Source organism: Procambarus clarkii, chromosome 23 (assembly GCF_040958095.1).
Source record: "Procambarus clarkii isolate CNS0578487 chromosome 23, FALCON_Pclarkii_2.0, whole genome shotgun sequence".
NCBI classification, from domain to species: domain Eukaryota; kingdom Metazoa; phylum Arthropoda; class Malacostraca; order Decapoda; family Cambaridae; genus Procambarus; species Procambarus clarkii.
In genome coordinates, this window is record NC_091172.1 from 4,898,182 (window position 1) to 4,918,802 (window position 20,621).

The 20,621-nt window shown below is 38.4% G+C and overlaps 1 long non-coding RNA gene across 1 annotated transcript in view; it reads right to left on the reverse strand.

Annotated features, from left to right (window-relative positions):
* The window catches only part of LOC138367708 (uncharacterized), a 23,138-nt gene extending 10,832 nt beyond the window's left edge, over positions 1–12,306 (reverse strand). The window contains exon 1 of the long non-coding RNA XR_011229403.1: positions 12,200–12,306. This is a non-coding gene — a long non-coding RNA (uncharacterized lncRNA). The remainder of the gene's footprint in view (positions 1–12,199) is intronic.
* Positions 12,307–20,621: the final 8,315 nt, after the last annotated feature.

Below are 20,621 nucleotides of genomic sequence, written 5' to 3' on the forward strand. Positions count from 1 at the left end.
CCACACATTAACAATGCTAACCAGCATATATACATTTTCTTCAGTCCGCCATGGACTCTAACCCTTTCCACTACCGCCCACAAGATGGGTATAGGGTGCATAATATAAGAACTAAACTAACTAACTCCATTGATAGGGTTAGAGATTTGTTAAACATATAGTTCAGGGATTTATTGAACAATCAACCACATAAGGTGATTGTAGTGTTTTTAAAATGCTAGGCTAAGCTACATACGTAAATACATAAATACACAGATTTACGTATGCCCTACATAAAGTGTTCGATGTGTCTTTTACATAGTGTCATTAACGTGCATTTACAAAGGTGAAATTGAATTCTGACCAGCTTCCACATATACTTTATACACATATACACACACAGACGTATGCGTACATATACATATATATACATACATATATGCACACATACATACACATATATTTGTCTCTTTTACTCTGACAAGGTGAGATAACTGATAGAGAAACTAGTGTGCAATTAAGCACTTAATCACTGAAGGTGATTAAGGTGCTTTCACAAGCTCAGGTTATAGAGTTACATCACATACATTCATTGTATAATTGATACGTTACATGGTCAATCTAGGGTACAAGTTCAATATATCATCAAGTGTTCCAGTACTCAAATAGTAATTACACAGTTCAGCATACCTTAGCCCAGGAGGGCGAAAGTCAGTCAGTATGGGACATTCTACAATATAATGTTCAAGGGAGTGCATATTTTCTCTTTCACAAAGTTGACACATTGTGTACTCGACATTTGGGTTTTGAGAAAGCTGCCAGATACGTCTATATCCCAAGCGTATTATGGCCACTATAACATCACATTGCTGGGTTCTTGTTCCATTAATCCTGTATGTGAATGTCTCCGCACGATATCTATCATAATATTTAATGCTACAATTTTCAGGTCTTTGTGAATTTGTTAGGTCGGTGAGATTTTCATTAGATGTTTGCTTAAGTATTCTCTTTGTCACTGCTAATGAAACACCCATATAAATTTCTACCACTGGTTTTCTACAGGCTGTCTTTGCAAGCATATCAACAGTGTCATGCCTTGAGATGCCAACATGTGATGGTATCCATAGGAATTTAATTTCAAATCTCTTTTCTTTGGCAGCTAAAATATTCATTCGAATATCACTGACTATTTTCTGGGTGTCACTACTATGTGCGTTCAATACCAGGAGTGCACTCTGCGAATCACAGTATATAAGTCGACTGCCTTTGTGTTTTAAAAATTCAGTGGCAAGGTATATGCCTGCAAGTTCGGTTTGAGTTGTACTTGCCCAATCATTGACGCGCTTCATTCATGTATGTACGAGAGAAGATTGTTCAAATATATTACATGCACATCCGGTACATCGTCCACCTTCTTCTACAGAACCGTCGGTATAGCACTGATACACATCGTTACCCATACCCTGAGTACTCTCAGTGATGCTTTTCAGTGTTAACTGTTTTAATAATGTAAAGTGTACATTATCTTTCTTGGGTGCATTTACAAAATCAACTGCTAGATCCAAGTTATCCCATGGAGTAATTGGTTGATTAATCGTTAATTGAGTTGGGTACATATTTAATATTTTGATGGAGTTGGCTACCTTGTAGAACCAAAATGCATAATCAGATTTCGCTCTTCTACGGACCTCAGGTGAGTGTAGCATATTAGAAAGTTTAGCTTGAAACTTCTTGTATTGCCGAGATCTACTCAATGCCTTCACGCCGAAAACTGTGCTAATAGACAAAATTATGTTAGAGATATGGATCTATAATTATCTGAGTGTGCTTTGGGGATGGGAACAATGACACTGTCCAATCATCAGGTAATACTCCTTCACTTAAACTCATTCTGTACAACACTAAAAGTGGATTACCTGGTACTTGTGAGACTAATCTCAGTAAACTGTAAGTAATACCGTCCTCTTCAGGAGCAGTAGACTTATTTTATTGTGCTACACAGCCTTCCCGGCTTGGTGCCTTCTTTGGTAATTACTTATCAAAGGCAGCTCCATACGAGGAGCTGCCTCGTATGGGCCAATAAGTCTTTTGCAGTTACCTTCATTCTTATGTTCTTACTTACATTTATTGAACTTTATCATCATCATCATTTACAGAAATAAATTAACATAAAAAGTAGTCATTTTAATACACAAAACAGAAGTAGATATTATGTAAATTATGATGCAGGATAGGATCACTATTAAGAACTTAATTATAAACCACAATATGTTTTATATCGTCAGAAATTCGGAAACATACCATATATTTTCAAATATTTACAATTAAAGTATTTATTTAGGAAATAAGTATTCTAGTTACCCTAGTTAGCTCTGAGAACACACATTCTTGCAGCAAGAATTTCTTCCCACTAATCTGAGAGATGCTAATGAGACCAGTCTCGACCCACTGGACAGGTCATGAACAACAATCAACTACAGCACCATCTATGTCAGAAGATATTCAAAATATTCTTGATATCATTCAAATTGTCAATACGAGAACAGAATACATAAGTTGAGTGATGTCAAAGGAATCATATTGACTGACCGAGCCCCATTGTAAATATCCGTGGCTTCCTGACCATAAAGGTACCGACGCGGTCGAGGGTAAGAGACCGGATGTACCCATATACCTATGAGGCCATCAAAAATAGTGAGTCACGCCAAACAAAAAGAAGTACTGGTAAACAGGTCAGACACAACCAGTACTATGATGATGCTAAACTGAAAGAGCTTAAATCAATTGCTAGACAGACAGGTAAAGCATATAAGAGCCTTAGAACTCCTCAAATGTTAAAACTGTTTCAGGCCGCGCTTGCAGCGGCAAGGGAGAGAATGACTGAACTGAGACAAAATGAATGGGAGGGTTTTGTTAGTGGACTTAACCTGCATACTCCCCTGGGCAAAGCCTGGAAAGGCATAAACAAAATTATTGGTAAAAATAGTAGACAAGTTTCACACCCAAACCCGCTACAGAAAGCCAATCAGTTAATTGCAAAATGGGCTCAGGTTTCCAGCCTTGGAATGCTACCAGCTAGCACTGGGGAGAAATTGCAGGCGAGGTCCACAGACAGAAATTCTCTCATAAATTTCATGTTGAGCAAGCAACATGATGAATGTGATGTTCCATATACAGATTATGAATTGGATGCAGCCCTCTCCAGGGGCAGTAGCACTGCTCCTGGTGAGGACGGTATCACCTATGATATTCTAAGACTCCTACATCGTGTACCCGGTAACCCATTATTAGAATTGTTTAATGCCAGCTATGTCTCTGGGCAGTTGCCTGTATCATGGACCACCAGTCTTACGGTACCTGTACCAAAGCCTGGCCAACCGGATGCTTTCCGTCCCATCTCACTGACCAGTTGCATGTGCAAAACCTTTGAGAGAATAGTAGACAATCAACTAAGCACCATTCTCTCTTTGAGAGAATGGTGCTTAATAGATTATTGTATAGAGTTAAAGAGCACATGTCACCTGATATCAATGGTTTCACACATGGTAAAAGTGTACACAACTGTATCACAACCTTTCTTACTGTTCATGGAGATAAAAGGCACAAGTACACAACATTTCTTGATTTAAAAAATGCCTTTGATATTGCTAATAGGGAAGTGATTATGTATGAATTAGCGAGAATGGATATAGGGGGACATTTATTACAGTGGATACGAGGCTATCTTACCAACCGGAAGTCCTCTGCGCTGTTCCAAGGCTACAAGAGTGAAACTAAAGTAATGCAACTAGGCACCCCACAAGGAGGAGTACTTAGTCCTACCTTGTTTAATGTTCTAATTAATGCTTTACTAAAATCAATCCCAACTAGTCCGGCAAACATCACTATCAGATATGCAGATGACATCCTTGTACATACTAAAACCCACCGCAAAATGCAAACAGTCTTAAATTGTATACATACAGCTTGTGAGAGCCTTGGTCTTGTAATCAACGCTACTAAAACTAAGGTATTTAACAGACAAATTGGCAACCGCAAAAGTGGACCACGAAAACTTAAGATAGACAACATACCAATAGACTATGTCTCTTCTTTCAAATACCTTGGTGTCTCTGTCCCTTGTACCTCAACTGCAGTCAATAAGTTACATCAACAATGTAGAGACAGACTCAAGGCTCTCAGAACTGTAGTGGGGTACAGCCCGAAATATGGTGTTAATATTAGAATAGCAAGAATGATGTATTTAGCGTATATAAGGTCTCTGATAGACTATCATGCATCAGCTTTGGTCCTGCAGAATGGCAAAAGTATTGATAGACTGGAAAAAATGCAAAATGAAGCACTCAGAATTATACTTGGCTGTCCTATAACTACCAAAGTTCTCAACATGCGGAAAGAATTAAATATACTTAGCATTAGAGATAGAATATTTGAAAGGTTGAAAGAAAGAATATTTAGGGTTGGTTAGGTTCGGTCATATATCTACGTTAATTTTAACTCCAATAAAAAAAATTGACCTCATACATAATGAAATAGGTAGCTTTATCGTTTCATAAGAAAGAAATTAGAGAAAATATATTAATTCGTAAAACTTGGCTTATCAGGCAAATCGGGCCTTGCATAGTTGGCTGAGAAGTACGTTCTGGCTACTAGGTACGACATATATATATATATATATATATATATATATATATATATATATATATATATATATATATATATATATATATATATATATATATATATATGTCGTACCTAGTAGCCAGAACTCACTTCTCAGCCTACTATTCAAGGCCCGATTTGCCTAATAAGCCAAGTTTTCCTGAATTAATATATTTACTATAATTTTTTTCTTATGAAATGATAAAGCAACCCTTTTCTCTATGTATGAGGTCAATTTTTTTTATTGGAGTTAAAATTAACGTAGATATATGACCGAACCTAACCAACCCTACCTAACCTAACCTAACCTATATTTATAGGTAAGGTTAGGTTAGGTAGCCAAAAAAAGCTAGGTTAGGTTAGGTTAGGTAGGTTAGGTAGACGAAAAAACATTAATTCATGAAAACTTGGCTTATTAGGCAAATCGGGCCTTGAATAGTAGGCTGAGAAGTGCGTTCTGGCTATTAGGTACGACATATATATATATATATATATATATATATATATATATATATATATATATATATATATATATATATATATATATATATACACACACACATATATTTATAATATGCACACACACACTCATCCTAATTTATTGTGCAACCCATACCCATCCTGTTACCAATAGTTTGTGCAACCCATGCTCATCCTGTTACCTTTAGTTTATTGTGAAACCCATAGTTGACAGAACCATTATTATTATTCACTATGATGAAGTTGCACACTTAATGTCTGAATATATATTTTGCGTGTATGTACTCGATATCTTTGTTCACTACCTTTTGTTCAAAATGGACTCGGTAAGAGATGCCGCAGTTTCGCATGATTACTAAATTGTCCTGGTTTCTAGGAACTGTGAGCATGGGTCTGAGGAAAAACTGTCCTTACTCTGAATACCGCAACGTCTGTGCTTATATGAATATATGTCACATACACATATTTTATAGCACACATTTAATTTGTATCTAGTTCTTTATTGTTAACTTACATAATCAAAGAACCTTGCAACATCTACATTCGAGGAAGGATTCCAGAAGCAGTTAACAACTGCCATTTCTTGTTTCTGGAATTCTTCTTTATGCTGTAGGTAAAGTAGTTAATAGAACTACTGTCTCCTGCTCCTGGGGTTAGTGGTTCGAGACTACTTGTGCCCAGGGTGAATGTGGAGGTCAGTAGTTCGACCTTGGAGGTGGACCTCGATATACACCTAACGAATAGACATGCACAAGCTGCCTGTCCTCAGTGTATATTTTACACACACACACACACACACACACACACACACACACACACACACACACACACACACACACACACACACACACACACACACACGTGAGTGTGTGATTATGCGAGACTGGCTAACATCAGAACAGCCTTCAGGAACCTGTGTAAGGAATCATTCAGAACCTTCTATACCACATATGTACGACCAATCCTGGAGTATGTGGCCCCAGCATGGAGTCTGTACCTTGTCAAGCACAAGGCGAAGCTTGAAAAAGTTCAGATATGGCACTAGGCTAGTCCCAGAACTAAGAGGCATGAGCTACGGAGAAAGGCTGCGAGAAAAGCACCTCACGACACTAGAAGGCAGAAGAGTATGGGAGACATGATCACTACCTACAAAATTCTCAGAGGAATTGACAAGGTAGATAAAGATAAACTGTTTAACACGGGTGGTACGCAAACAAGGGGACACAGGTGGAAACTGAGTACCCAAATGAGCCAGAGGGACGTTAGAAAGAACTTTTTCAGTGTCAAAATAGTTAACAGATGTAATGCATTAGGCAGTAATGTAGTGGAGGCTGACTCCATACACAGTTTCAAATGTAGATATGATAAGAGTCCAGTAGGCTCAGGAATCTGTACATCAGTTGATTGACAGTTGAGAGGCGGGACCAAAGAGCCAGAGCTCAACCCCCCAAGCACAATTAGGTGAGTACACACACACACACTCACTCTCTCCCTCTCATAAGGGAGGTGGTGGCCGAGTGGACAGCGCTCTAGACTCGTGGACCTAGGGAGTAAATGTTACTCCTACTGCTATGTAACAAGATTTTGTTGGTACATTTTCATGTAAATTCACAACTCTTCGCGCCGGAAACAAGTCATGAGAGAGCCACACAATAATTTTCGGATCTAACCTTCATTCTTTCTCAATGTGTTGTATACAATGAAATGATTATACATTGCTCTGTTGTGAACATTGTATACAGTACCTCAAGATATACATCCCACAACAGTTAACTAGCTCCCAGATACCTAATTAATTCCCTACTCTCTGTAAATGTTAATGTGATGTCACCGAGCAGTAAATAGGTACGAAATTAGACAGTTGCTACGGGTTGCTTCCTGGTGTGTGTGTACTCACCTATTTGTACTCACCTATTTGTGCTTGCGGGGGTTGAGCTTTGGCTCTTTGGTCCCGCCTCTCAACTGTCAATCAACTGGTGTACAGATTCCTGAGCCTACTGGGCTCTATCACATCTACATTTAAAACTGTGTATGAAGTTAGCCTCCACCACATCACTGCCTAATGCATTCCATCCGTTAACTACTCTGACACTGAAAAAGTTCCTTTTAACGTCTCTGTGGCTCATGTGGGTACTCAGTTTCCACCTGTGTCCCCTTGTTCGCGTCCCACCAGTGTTGAATAGTTTATCCTTGTTTACCCGGTCGATTGTTTGTGTGTGTGTGTGTGTGTGTGTGTGTGTGTGTGTGTGTGTGTGTGTGTGTGTGTGTGTGTGTGTGTGTGTGTGTGTGTGTGTGTGTGCGAGAGAAAAAAAATTAGTTAGTCAGTAATAGTTGATTGACAGTTGAGAGGCGGGCCGAATGAGCAGAGCTCAACCCGCGCCGACACAACTAGGTGAATACTCTCTCACTCTCTCTCTCTCTGTCTCTCTCTCTCTCTCTGTCTGTCTCTCTCTCTCTCTCTTTCTCTCTCTCTCACCACTCACATATGTGTTGTATGTGGATGCTGAAGTTCAGTCTCTTGTCTATGTATAGGTCAAGGAACTTTCCATAATCATTATTGCTAATGTTAACATTGTGTATCTGAAGTTGAATTTGGTTTCAGGATTTACTTTCGAACAAAAATAGTAGTCGGTCTTTTTTATGTTTGATGTGAGTTTGTTAGTTTACATCCATGAGTGGACTTTTTAAATCTATTATTTTCATTATTATATAGTGCGTTTGGGTTGGGGTCTGAATAGAGGAAGGTAGCATCGTCAGCACTTATGTTTACACTTATTGGAAGTATCTAAGTATCAACTAAAGTATCTTCACACTTGACTTAAACTTTAGTAGCTATTTTCTGGACCATTCCTCAAGTTTCGGAGGTCAACGAAGATGGAATTCACATGAAATGGCTTATGTTACCATCACTAATAATGTTGTGTTTTCTGTCTAGCTTCAGACACGGTCATGTTACAATTGTGTCTTAGAGAGTTGCGCGCAATTAAGCATGATAGAAATCACTTAAAATTAATGCAGGATGGTAGAAAATCACTTACAATTAATGCATCAAGTTTGGAGACTTGAATTGAAATTGAAATAAGTTTATTGAGGTAAAATACACACAAATGGATGAGGTAGCTCAAGCTATTCTCACCCCGTTCAGTACATCGTGTTAATACATACATAGACACACACACTTGTACACATTTTAGTGTAACAAGCAAGGCAAATAGTTCTGTCTGATGGGTAGAGGCAACTGCACTTGCAGCTGCACCCGTGTGGCGGTGTAGGAAACCATCAATGTATATGATTTGAGAGAGAGAGAGAGAATGATCTGTGGACAGAGCATCAATATGGCGTAAGGTATTGGGCTTTGCCTCAAGATGAAGCATAATAAAGAACCCGAATATCAGGAGAAAAAATTACATTAAAAACTGTCCACATGATACATATATATAATCACGTTTTAAACATTTTAATTGTATTATTTGCATATATATATAATTAGGAAGTAATGTTTATCTGGGTAAGTTGTCAGCTTATATGAACTAATAGCTAGTGCGGCTTGTATACTGGGTACATCCGGTCTCTTACCCTCTGCGGCGGTAACTTTATGGTCAGGAAGCCACAAATATTTACAGTTCAAGTTCAAATATGTTTATTGAGACAAGAAAAAAATACATCTCAAAGGGATAGAGTAACTTAGGCTATTTCTACCCCCTCTACTTCAAGTCCCTCAAGGGGCGCACAAATTCAGTAAGTACAAATAGACAATTAACATTACAAGAATCCCATTTAACATTGCAGGTTAATATAGTAAGTACAGCATACAATTGTTACACTCTTGGGGCAAAATTCTTGTAGCTCCTAAGTATACTGTCTATCATACCATTATCACACATACAAACAATTTGATGTGGTACATTACTTATTTCCTTATTTCTATAGTTATCAATAAGTTGACACTCTAATACATAATGTTCTAAGGTGTGGGCGTGCGGCATACTACATAATTTACACTCCTTATCTTTTTCACTGACATCAACTCCGTATTGCCAGATATATTTGTATCCTAATCTTAATCTCATGTAAATTGAATCCTTCCAAGTTGACTTTCCTTTATCATAGGTGAAGGACGAGTTTGTATTTATTACTGAATAATTCTTAAGTGTGTTACTACTATCCACTATTGCCATTCTTTTTATCATTTCTTCATCTTCATTTCCTCTTATTAATGTTATATATACATGTACACATAATCATACATACATGTACATATATATACATATGCGGTAAATCCACAGAAATGAAATATGGAATTTTCCGCATACAAATGATTATTGTTTCGTGATCGTCAATTGCATATATACATATACATACATATACATTCACATACATATTCAATCACCCACACAAATACACACATCAATAATCTTTGTATCACAAATGATTCAACAAGAGGCTCACAAGTCACTATACTAGGCACTTTACATCTATGGTGAGTCGTCCAATTACTAGTCTTGCTCTACACCCACCCAACTGGACGGCAGCTTAACAGTCATGTGCTCCACACCCACCCAACTGGGCGGCAGCTTTACAGTCATGTGGTCCACACCCACCCAACTGGGCGGCAGCTTAACAGTCATGTGGTCCACACCCACCCAACTGGGCGGCAGCTTAACAGTCATGTGCTCCACACCCACCCAACTGGGCGGCAGCTTTACAGTCATGTGCTCCACACCCACCCAACTGGGCGGCAGCTTAACAGTCATGTGGTCCACACCCACCCAACTGGGCGGCAGCTTAACAGTCATGTGCTCCACACCCACCCAACTGGGCGGCAGCTTAACAGTCATGTGCTCCACACCCACCCAACTGGGCGGCAGCTTAACAGTCATGTGCTCAACACCCACCCAACTGGGCGGCAGCTTAACAGTCATGTGCTCCACACCCACCCAACTGGGCGGCAGCTTAACAGTCATGTGCTCCACACCCACCCAAATGGGCGGCAGCTTTACAGTCATGTGCTCCACACCCACCCAACTGGGCGGCAGCTTAACAGTCATGTGCTCCACACCCATCCAACTGGGCGGCAGTTTAACAGTCATGTGCTCCACACCCAACCAACTGGGCGACGGCTTTACAATCATTTGCATGAATTACTTACAGTAAGCAAATTTTAGATACTTCGCTAAGATTTCGGGCAGCACATCATTATAAATGAAGTACTTACACTTTTCTTGGACACCAATGATGGTGTTATCTCTGAATTCCGCGATTTTTTTTAAATTCCAGTACTGTATATAATGACGCAAAGTATGCGAATAGTTCTGCAATAGTGATCCTATCCTGCGTCATAATTTACATACATATCTACTTCTGTTTTGTGTATTAAAATTACTACATTTTTATGTTAATTTATTTCTGTAAATGATGATGATGATAAATTTCAATAAATGTAAGTAAGAACATAAGAACGGAAACTGGTCGCGTAAATGGAAATGGTTGGGTACATTTCCTTTCACCTACCTAATGCGAATATTCATGTGTTCGGACACTGGCGATGGTGTGGTATTGCCTATTTATTTGACCATATCTTTGCTTTCATTTAAGATATGTTTTCCTTGAAATGTATTTACATTATCGTCTACATCTGTCTTTATTCTGAAATAAAAACCTTTGACGTTACTTTGCATATATGTATATTAATTATAAAATTGATTGGCTTGTGTGCAGGCCTTCACACTCCCTGAGCGAGCCATCAAGTAACTATAAAAAGGCATATATCTTCACTTTCACTTCAGTTATATTTATACCAAAGTATTAACATGCAGCTTATATGTCTTTCTGATGACATAAAAAACTTCGTTTTTTACAATATATAGATTCAATTAACATTGATTTTCAAAAGGTCATAGTTCCCATCGAAAGGGAGAGCGTCGGCCAAGAAGCCTTGTTTAAAATATGAATATTTTTCCTCTCTAATAAGGTATAATCTCTGTGATGCATTAACACAAACTATTTTATATCTGCCTTTCTGATAACATATATAAATATAATCTTTATTTGTGAATATTTGTTAATTAAGCAATATATCAGAGAGCGTGTAGGGTTCGGTGTTCTATGAACGAAAAGGACTGGAGTAGTTTAAATAGCGAACGCATACCAACGAATAACGCTAGTATCTATATAACAAATTTATTGTCATGTGGAATTGATTTAACTTCCAAACACTTTTTTTTAATAAATATTAAATATTTTGTGGCTGTTTATGAAAAATATTATTATAAATACACATTCTACTTGTTAATATTACCAATTAAATTTGCGACAATTTGAGCCATGAAATACGACGACTGGATCACTGTGTACAGGAGGCTGTTATGGCAGCAAACACTCTCCAAGCGACCATATATCTTGGATAAGTCGCTCCACACAATTGTCGCTTGGACCGTCGACTTCCTATGGCGTCACCTCTCACATATTTACGTCTCATTTCGTTATGAAATTAGATTATTTCAGAGTAAAAATAGGTTTGATCATGTTCTACGTGTAGCACCAACATTATAGTAAGTAAATATACCATATTTCTTCATTACTTACGTAATGCTAATACGATTTGGGTAGTTTTGGCCTGATTTGGGCGATTGGGGTAATTCTATGGACCCGGTTTAAGCTGGGCTAGGTTAGGATAAGCTGAGTCATGCAGGGCCCCGATTGACCAGTGGAGTCTAATAGTCTAACCTTCTAGCTAGTTTGCTGACCTAAGAGTGTAAATGCCTAGCCCCTAACCTGAGATATATACAATAGTTGTTACATTCTTGTACAGCCACTAGTACGAGTAGCGTTTCGGGCAGGTCCCTGGAATACGATCCCCGCCGCGAAGAATCGTTTTTTCATCCAAGTACACATTTTACTGTTGCGTTAAACAGAGGCTACAGTTAAGGAATTGCGCCCAGTAAATCCTCCCCGGCCAGGATACGAACCCATGACATAGCGCTCGCGGAACGCCAGGCGAGTGTCCTACCACTACACCACCTGCTGCAATATTATTATAAAAGAAATATTACGTATTATAATCGTAAATACTAAATACCTGTTGTGTTGATTTAGGGGCGACGACGATCGTGGGATCGGATGCGAGCCACAGGTGGCCTACACCATGCTTTCTAAGGCGTCCCTCTCATAACAAAAACAAATCCGTGCATTCATACACAAACAGAGATCCCGTGGTTATGCGAATACTTGCAATTCTTTTACTTAAAATAATAACAATTAGATTAATAATAATTAACATAATTTTTACTCAAGATTCACAAACATCATTAATACTATTTTAAAAAAATTTATAAGACATCTAAAAACAGATATACAGACTTTGTGTGATATTTATTTCAACATTATATATTAATAGAATGTTGTAACTATTATTTTTAAATATTAGGTAGTTTCCAGCTACGTATATCGCATATAAACGTTGCAAAAAGATTTTAGACTGAATTAACACATTACACATTTATGGAGTAATTAACAACAAAACAATCTTTATTTTCATTGCAGAACATATATCAGAGCATACTAGTGACTCATACATTTAAAATAGTGTGATTTTTAAACAATTCGGTTGTAAACCCGCAGAACGGCCTACCCGCCAAAGACGTAACATAAGAAATGGTATATAATTCATTATTTTAAATTACATATATAATCATTAATAATATTCGGCAGCTATCGAGGTTCTCCATAGGGAACTGTACTCTAACAAGATGCTACTTGCTGTTTAGCTGTTTAAATTCTTGGAAAATTGTAATGACCAGCGACATAAAATATAACAATGAAATAATAGCAGGTAACTGTAGGTGAACGAAAAATTAAATTCCAAAGTGATTAGATGTTTTTCTAAATATAAAGATCGACCTGAAGGAATTTTATGAATTATGGACTAATTAAACAAAAAAATAGGTAATTTTACTTGAAGAACAGATACCAGAGAATAGTTAGTGAGTACATTTATATTGTATAATGGGAGAAAGCCCCTGGTAGCCGCGAATTAAAATAACCACCTACATTAATTGATAACTAGGAAATAGTATCTGGAAACTTTATCTGAACGAAAACACAATACCAATTTGTTTAGATGTTTTTCTTAATATAAAGATCAACAGTAAGGAATCTTATTCATTATGGACAAATTAACAAAAAAAAAACGATAATTTTCATTGAGGACCATATATTAGAGCATACTTAGTCACTTATATATTAAAAGTATTGTGCATTTTGAACCATTGGGGTTGTAAACAAACAGAACGGCCTTCCCGAAAAGTCGTAACATAAAATGTTGCATATGTTTGCTAATTTATTATTTCATAAATTATTATTATTAATTTACGACAACTATAGAGGTTTCCCATTAGTTAAATTACTGTAGTCTGACTAAATGCTACTACAAAACATATATAAATCCTGGGAAAGTCACAGTGACCAGCGACATTAAAGCATAGAGGGTTAAATAGTAACAGGCAACTGTCGGCGAACGAAAAATTCATTTCCAAATTTATTAGATGTTTTCCTAAATATAAAGATCGATAGGCTGGAATTTTCTGGATTATGGCCTAATTAAGGCAAAAAAATATATATTTTTACTTGAAGAACAAATATCAGAGCATAGCAGTGAGTTATAGAATAATAAGAGTGTGGTATTTCATTGTATAACAAGAGATAGTCCATGGAAGCGAAAATAGACGTAGTTTTACACAAAATAACGTCCAAAAACAGCCGTAGAGTCAAACGGCAAATGTTGACGTTCTTTTTAAGAGGACAGGTTGAATATCCAACTCTGGCCCCAGACATCACTCGATACCCCTACTCAAATCTCTGAATATGTTGGATATTAAGTCACTGCACATCCTCTCATGTGTATTTATAAACTCATCAATATTTGTGTCACACCTATTACTTTACCTGAATAAACAGTTTTCCTAAGGATGATAACACCATTGTAAAATGCCCAAGCCCCTCTCGTTGATTCCATTTGGATGACGCCAACAGCACAAACTCGTTGAGCTCATGAAGTATGTATGACAGCCGACATCATGACTCCATTTGAATTGAATCTGGAATTTGAATGATCTTAACCCACCCCAAGAGAGCACAGAAAATCGATTGGATCGGCAGAAACAACAAATTATTATCTAATCTACTTTCATCCGTCTTAAAATAGCTTTTCTGGAGGTTATGTAAAGAAGAAGAGTCCCCATAATCCATGTTACTTGAAACCTGTTGGTTTTGGTTTTCCTGAATTAACAACTAATTATACAAATTACTATATTTTAGAGATAGAGCAGCATTCAAATGCTGGGATCAAAAGGAAACTTAACGACTTCTAAATAGACTGCTCCATATTCTTTATGTAGCAGGTAACGCCATAGGAAGTTGACTGTTCAAGCGACAAAATTGTGGAGCGACTTATCCATCCGGTCGGCCGAGCGGATAGCACGCTCGACTTGTGATCCTGTGGTCCTGGGTTCGATCCCAGGCGCCGGCAAGAAACAATGGGTAGAGTTTCTTTCACCCTATGCCCCTGTTACCTAGCAGTATAATAGGTACCTGGGTGTTAGTCAGCTGTCACGGGCTGCTTCCTGGGGGTGGAGGCCTGGTCGAGGACCGGGCTGCGGGGACACTAAAAAGCCCTGAAATCATCTCAAGATAACCTCAAGATCCAAGATATATTATATGGTCGCCTGACTGCCTTAATCAGCCTCCTGTACATAGCAATTCAGTCGTCACACTTCTTTGCTCCAATTGTCGCATTAACAAGTAGAATGGGTATTTGTAATAGCAACAAAATAAATGTATTTGGAAGTTAAATTATTTAACTCTACAGGACAATAGTTTTGTTATATAGATACTACTAACCCATTATTCGTTTGTATGGTCGCTACCTAAATTACTCATGTCCTTTTCGTTCACAGAACACCGAACCCTATATGCTTTCTGATATATATTGTTTAATTAATAGAGATTCACAAATAAAACTTATATTTTGTATATGTTATCAGAAACGTATAAGTTATCAGAAAGGAAGGGATAAAATAGTTTTTGTGAATCCATCACAGACAAAATTATGAGAAGGATTCAGACAGAGGAGGACAGCCTAGGCTTCAAGAAGACCTGGACAAGCTGCAGAAATGGTCGAATAAATGGTTGATAGAGTTTAACCCAAGCAAATGTAATATAATGAAGATTAGTGTAGGGAGCAGGAGACCAGATAAAAGCACCATGACATAAATGCTGCTAGACCTATTTGCTTCCATCCTGTTTAAGTTTGGTGGCCTGTATATAACTCCTATTATAAGATTATTTGCTCTTTCGTTTAATTCTATTCAAATAGTTTCTGTATGTGGCTCAGTTTTGGTTCCTTCATTTCAAATTTTCCCTAACATATATGGCTACTCCCCCTCCTCGTCTAATATATCTATCTGTGTGAATTAGTTTAAATCCATTTATTTTGATATTCAGCGAATCCATTTATTTGATATTCAGCGAATAGTTCTCTATTTTCTACATTCATCCACGTTTCGGTAAGTGTAATAATATCTATTGTTTCTGTGCAGACAAGAGCATTTAACTCGCTTATTTTGTTTTTACTTCTACTGTTAGTATTATATACCCTAAGTGAATTATTATTTTGAGGCCTTTCTCTTTCCCTGATCATTTTGCCAATTTGTTTCTCCCACAAACACATACTTTTATTACCTCCTTCCTTCCTATCAATTCCCATACCACTATCAACTAATAGTTTAAACCCAAACAAATGCCACTAACCACTGGTTCCAACGAGTTCGCAACAGCAACAACCCCAGCCCTCGATAGATTCACCCCATCACGAGAATACATTTCATTTCTTCCATAGACGTGTTCCTAGTTGTCTATGAAAGAGAATGCATTTGATTTGCAATATCTTTCCAACTGGCAATTTACACCAAGTGTCCTCGACATTCATTCCCAACGCTCTTTCTTGGAAGAATGCAATATATGATCGGGATTCCTCCCTTGCTCCTAACTAATTCTATGTCTTTGTTAAATTTCTGCATCAGTTCCTCACTCCTAACTCGTCCAATATCATTATCCCCTGCACTAAAATAATAGGTTTGATCCCATTTCCCGTCATAATATCTTTCATGTTGTCAACAATATCTCCCATTCCAGCTCCCGGATAGCAAACCCTTTACCTGGTCCCTCTATCTCTACCACAAAACGTCCTGTTTAAATACCTCAACTGGGAATCTCTCACAACCTAACCCCAGGAGCAGGAGACAGTAGCTCTCTTAATTGCTTTACGTCCAGTATAACGGATTCCTTGAATCCTTCCTCGGATCTTGTAAGGTTCTTTGTGTATGTAAGTGAACGAAGAACTAATTAAGCTTGTCATTTAATTAAGTCATCTAATTAAGCTTGTCATTTAAGTTTATCATGCCCGAAACGCTTTGCGTAATAGTGGCTTTAGGCATTGTATGTACTAGCTCTACCTATAAGTCAACCAATCTTTGTAAAAAAATTATTGTATGTATGTACTTTACCTAAATAAACATTTTATTTTATTTTTTTTATACAAATTTAATGTGTGGCATATAAGCACAAATGTTCCATTGTTCAGAGGTTCAATGTATGCAGCAAGTTCTGTTGTAGTGTATATCCGTCTGTCAACGGCTTCCTTAACAGCTATATACCTATTCTCAATACAAAATTTATTCCTCGGTGTGAAGTGAAGCAGGCTCCTATGTTATATTAGGATGAGCGGCAATCTCAAGCAAGGAGATAAAACATTGACATCTAACCATTTTTTTCATTTATGTCCTTGCCTCCACTGGGTTACATATCTAGACAGTGCCCACAGCACTATGACATCCACATCTCTGAGTTTGTGTCGTGAGTGCCAGGAAAGTCAATGTTAAGATTCAAACTACGAAAATAGTAAATAGTTGTGAATATAAGCAAATGTCAGTTGTGAGAAGAGAAGACGCCAACAATGAAGGTAAGAGATATATACATACTTTAAAAAACAACCGTATTCGGTATAAAATGTATATATATATAAGTTAATATTTAGGGGTTACAAGTATCTCTGGGAATTCTCATTATCTGCTGATGTAGACCTGACCAAATGTAAACTGTGTCAACAAAATTATTCGCACACCCTCCGTCACTATGTGATGGAGTGCGAAAAGATACGTGAATTTAGAGGCAATTCTATAACCAATGTTCCAGCAATGTGTCAGTATTTCATTCAAAATGATCTGCTACCAGAAATTTTAGCCAAATATCCCCAGTTTGCTAACTGTAGGTAGTAACTATGTGATTGTAACCTATCCACCGCTGCCCACTGGATGGGGGGCGGTGTGCAGGACAAACATATAAATTTTGACACTAGCTCTCCACATATGTCAGTTGCTTAATTTAGAACCTGTACTTGAGGTCGATCTCGAACCCATTGTTGATGTGATGACTTATATTGAATTTTGTAACTATCTCATCAAGATTGTAACTTGCTTAGCTAAATGAATTGTGGGGTTCAGTCCCTGAGCCCATTATGTGCCTCTGTAACCCTTTCCACTACCGCCCACAAGATGGGTATGGGGGGCATAATAAATGAACTAAACTAAACTATTTAGGGGTGTGTGGAACGGATTAATTCTGTTTACATTATTTCTTTTGGAGAAACTCGTTTCTAATTGCTAATTTTCGAATTACAACATGTATCTATCAACTGATTAAATTCATAAGTGGAGGTTCAACTGTATCAAGTTTTCAGTGTCGGAGTAGTTGCCAAAGGGAATCTGATAAGAACACATATGCCTTAGCATATACATCTGTTCACTTATACTTCAGAACCTTGAATCCACTACGTTGATATGAGTATAGGATATTCCACAAACATGAATCCACTAAATTGACATGATTACCGGATTTTCCATAAACATGCCAGATAACCCTTTACATTGTGGGGTATAAGAGGGGGGTTTACATCCTGCCTAATGTTATATATACATGTGCACATACTCATTCATACATACATATACAAATATACACATACACATACATATTCAATCACCTACACAAATACACACAAGAATGAAACTATTCAACAAATACAAGGATGAACTATTCAACACTGGAGGGACGCGAACAAGGGGACACAGGTGGAAGCTGAGTACCCAAATGAGCCACAGAGACATTAGAAAGAACTTTTTCAGTGTCAGAGTAGTTAGTAAATGGAATGCACTAGAAAGTGATGTGGTGGTGGCTGACTCCATACACAGTTTCAAATGTAGATATGACAGAGCTCAGAAGGCTCAGGAATCTGTACATCAGTTGATTGACGGTTGAGAGGCGGGACCAAAGAGCCAGAGCTCAACCCCCGCAAACACAACTAGGTGAGTACAAGTAGGTGAGTACACATCAATAATCTTTTCTATCACAAGTGATTTAACAAGAGGCTCACAACAGTCACTATACAAGGCACTTTTCATCTATGGTGAGTTACACAGTTACTAGTTTTGCTACACACCCACCCAACTGGGCGGCAGCTTTACAGTCATGAGCTCCACACCCACCCAACTGGGCGGTAGCTTTACAGTCATGTGCTCCACACCCACCCAACTGGGCGGCAGCTTTACAGTCATGTTCCACACCCACCCAACTGGGCGGCAGCTTTACAGTCATGTGCTCCACACCCACCCAACTGGGCGGCAGCTTTACTAATATATGAGAGATACATCATTTTGACAATTCTCACATTTGCTCCATAGCTTGGATGGTAGCCTGTCACAGCCTAGAGAGCATGGAGCCTCTCTCTACATTGACGACCCAGTATGGTTACAACATTGTGGTACAGTGGAACTTCAAAACCAAGGTATTTGTATCTGGTTACATAGTCGATCATGTAACTGCCTTTTGCGAACGGCCCCACGCCGTCTGGGTGGGCGTCGGATCTTTGTTTTCTCTACTCGGATGACTAAGCATAGTTCCTGACATGTGCGCAATAGAGTTCAGAACATTTTGGGTGTTGGTATACCCATTGGTGTGGATCAGTATATCATCCGCATAGCTAATGATGTGTTCGCTGGGCCTTCTGGTTACTAAGTTTAAAAGTGCATTGATTAACACATTGAACAGAGTAGGACTAAGGACATCTCCCTGTGGAGTGCCAAGTTCAAAATATCTCGTTACACTTCTATGCCCTTGGAACAGTACAGATGACTTCCTCTTGCCACCGTTGAAGTCATCCTCCAACATTCAATTTAGGAAGTTCGCTCAGAATGACGTGTGGGTTAGCAATGTCAAAGACTGACTTAATATCTAGGAAATTGGTACATGACCTATCAGTATGCAGGGTGAGGAATGTGGTAATACACTCATTTCATGCGTAAAGCCATATATCTGGGGAGACAACATGTTATTAATTCTGTAAAGGAGACGGTTGAGAACCATCCTCTCAAGACACTTACAGAGACAACTAGTGAGGGAGATTGGGCGAAAAGCACTCTGCTGGTTTGGTTTAGGAATAGGAATAATAAGTCTGTTGGTCCATGACTTTGGAAGCTCCCCAGTTACATAGCTCATATTATATAATTGAAGCAAGGAATTCCCTGGAACTAGCAGAAGCATACGCAGTATGCCGTAAGTAACTCCATCCTCCCCGGGTGATGTAACTTTGCCTTTATGTAGAGCAGAGTCTAGTTCGTATTCAGTAAAAAGCATGTCACAGTCACCCTCTTGATGAAGCATGAAGTTAAGGAGCCTTGCTCTATCAGTATATCTATTATTTAATTCATTCTGTGTGGGTAGAGGAAGACTATCAAAGCTGGAAACAAGCTCATTTGCTCTGTGCAGAGGATTAGGGTATGAGATCTCTGCAGCATTTTTCCCTTTGATCTTGTTGATATCCTTCCATGCCCGACTTAGTGGCGTGTGAGAATTGAGACCACGGACAAAAGTGTCACCAGTCTGTCTGCCTCAGCTCTACCATACGTTCCCTGGCCTCTGCCAGAGCCGTTTGAAAGAGCCTAAGCATTTCAGCAGTGCGGATCCTTCTATAACCTAGTCTAGTTCTTCTGGCAGTGCGTTTTAGTGCATGCAATTTAGAATCATTATAATAAGCATAAGTGCTATGACCAGTGTCATTTGGGTTACGTGGCCTGGACGATGGATCAAGTGATTCTATAAACTGCTCGATAGTATCTGTGAGCTCATTGTTAAAATCTTCAACTGATGAAGGCTCAGATGAACTGCACATGAGCAACAAGATTGTCTCGTTAATCGATGGGCACAACCAGCCTCTTCCGCTTGAACATTCCGTCGGGGAGGATAGAGCTTCTAATGCTTACAGTGGCTAATATGGGCAGATGATCAGACGCCATATCTGGCACTATTGACGAGGCGCACACGGTGTGGGAGACGTTGACACCGAGACATAGATCAAGAATACCTCCGTAGATATGCGACGGTTCAAGGTCACC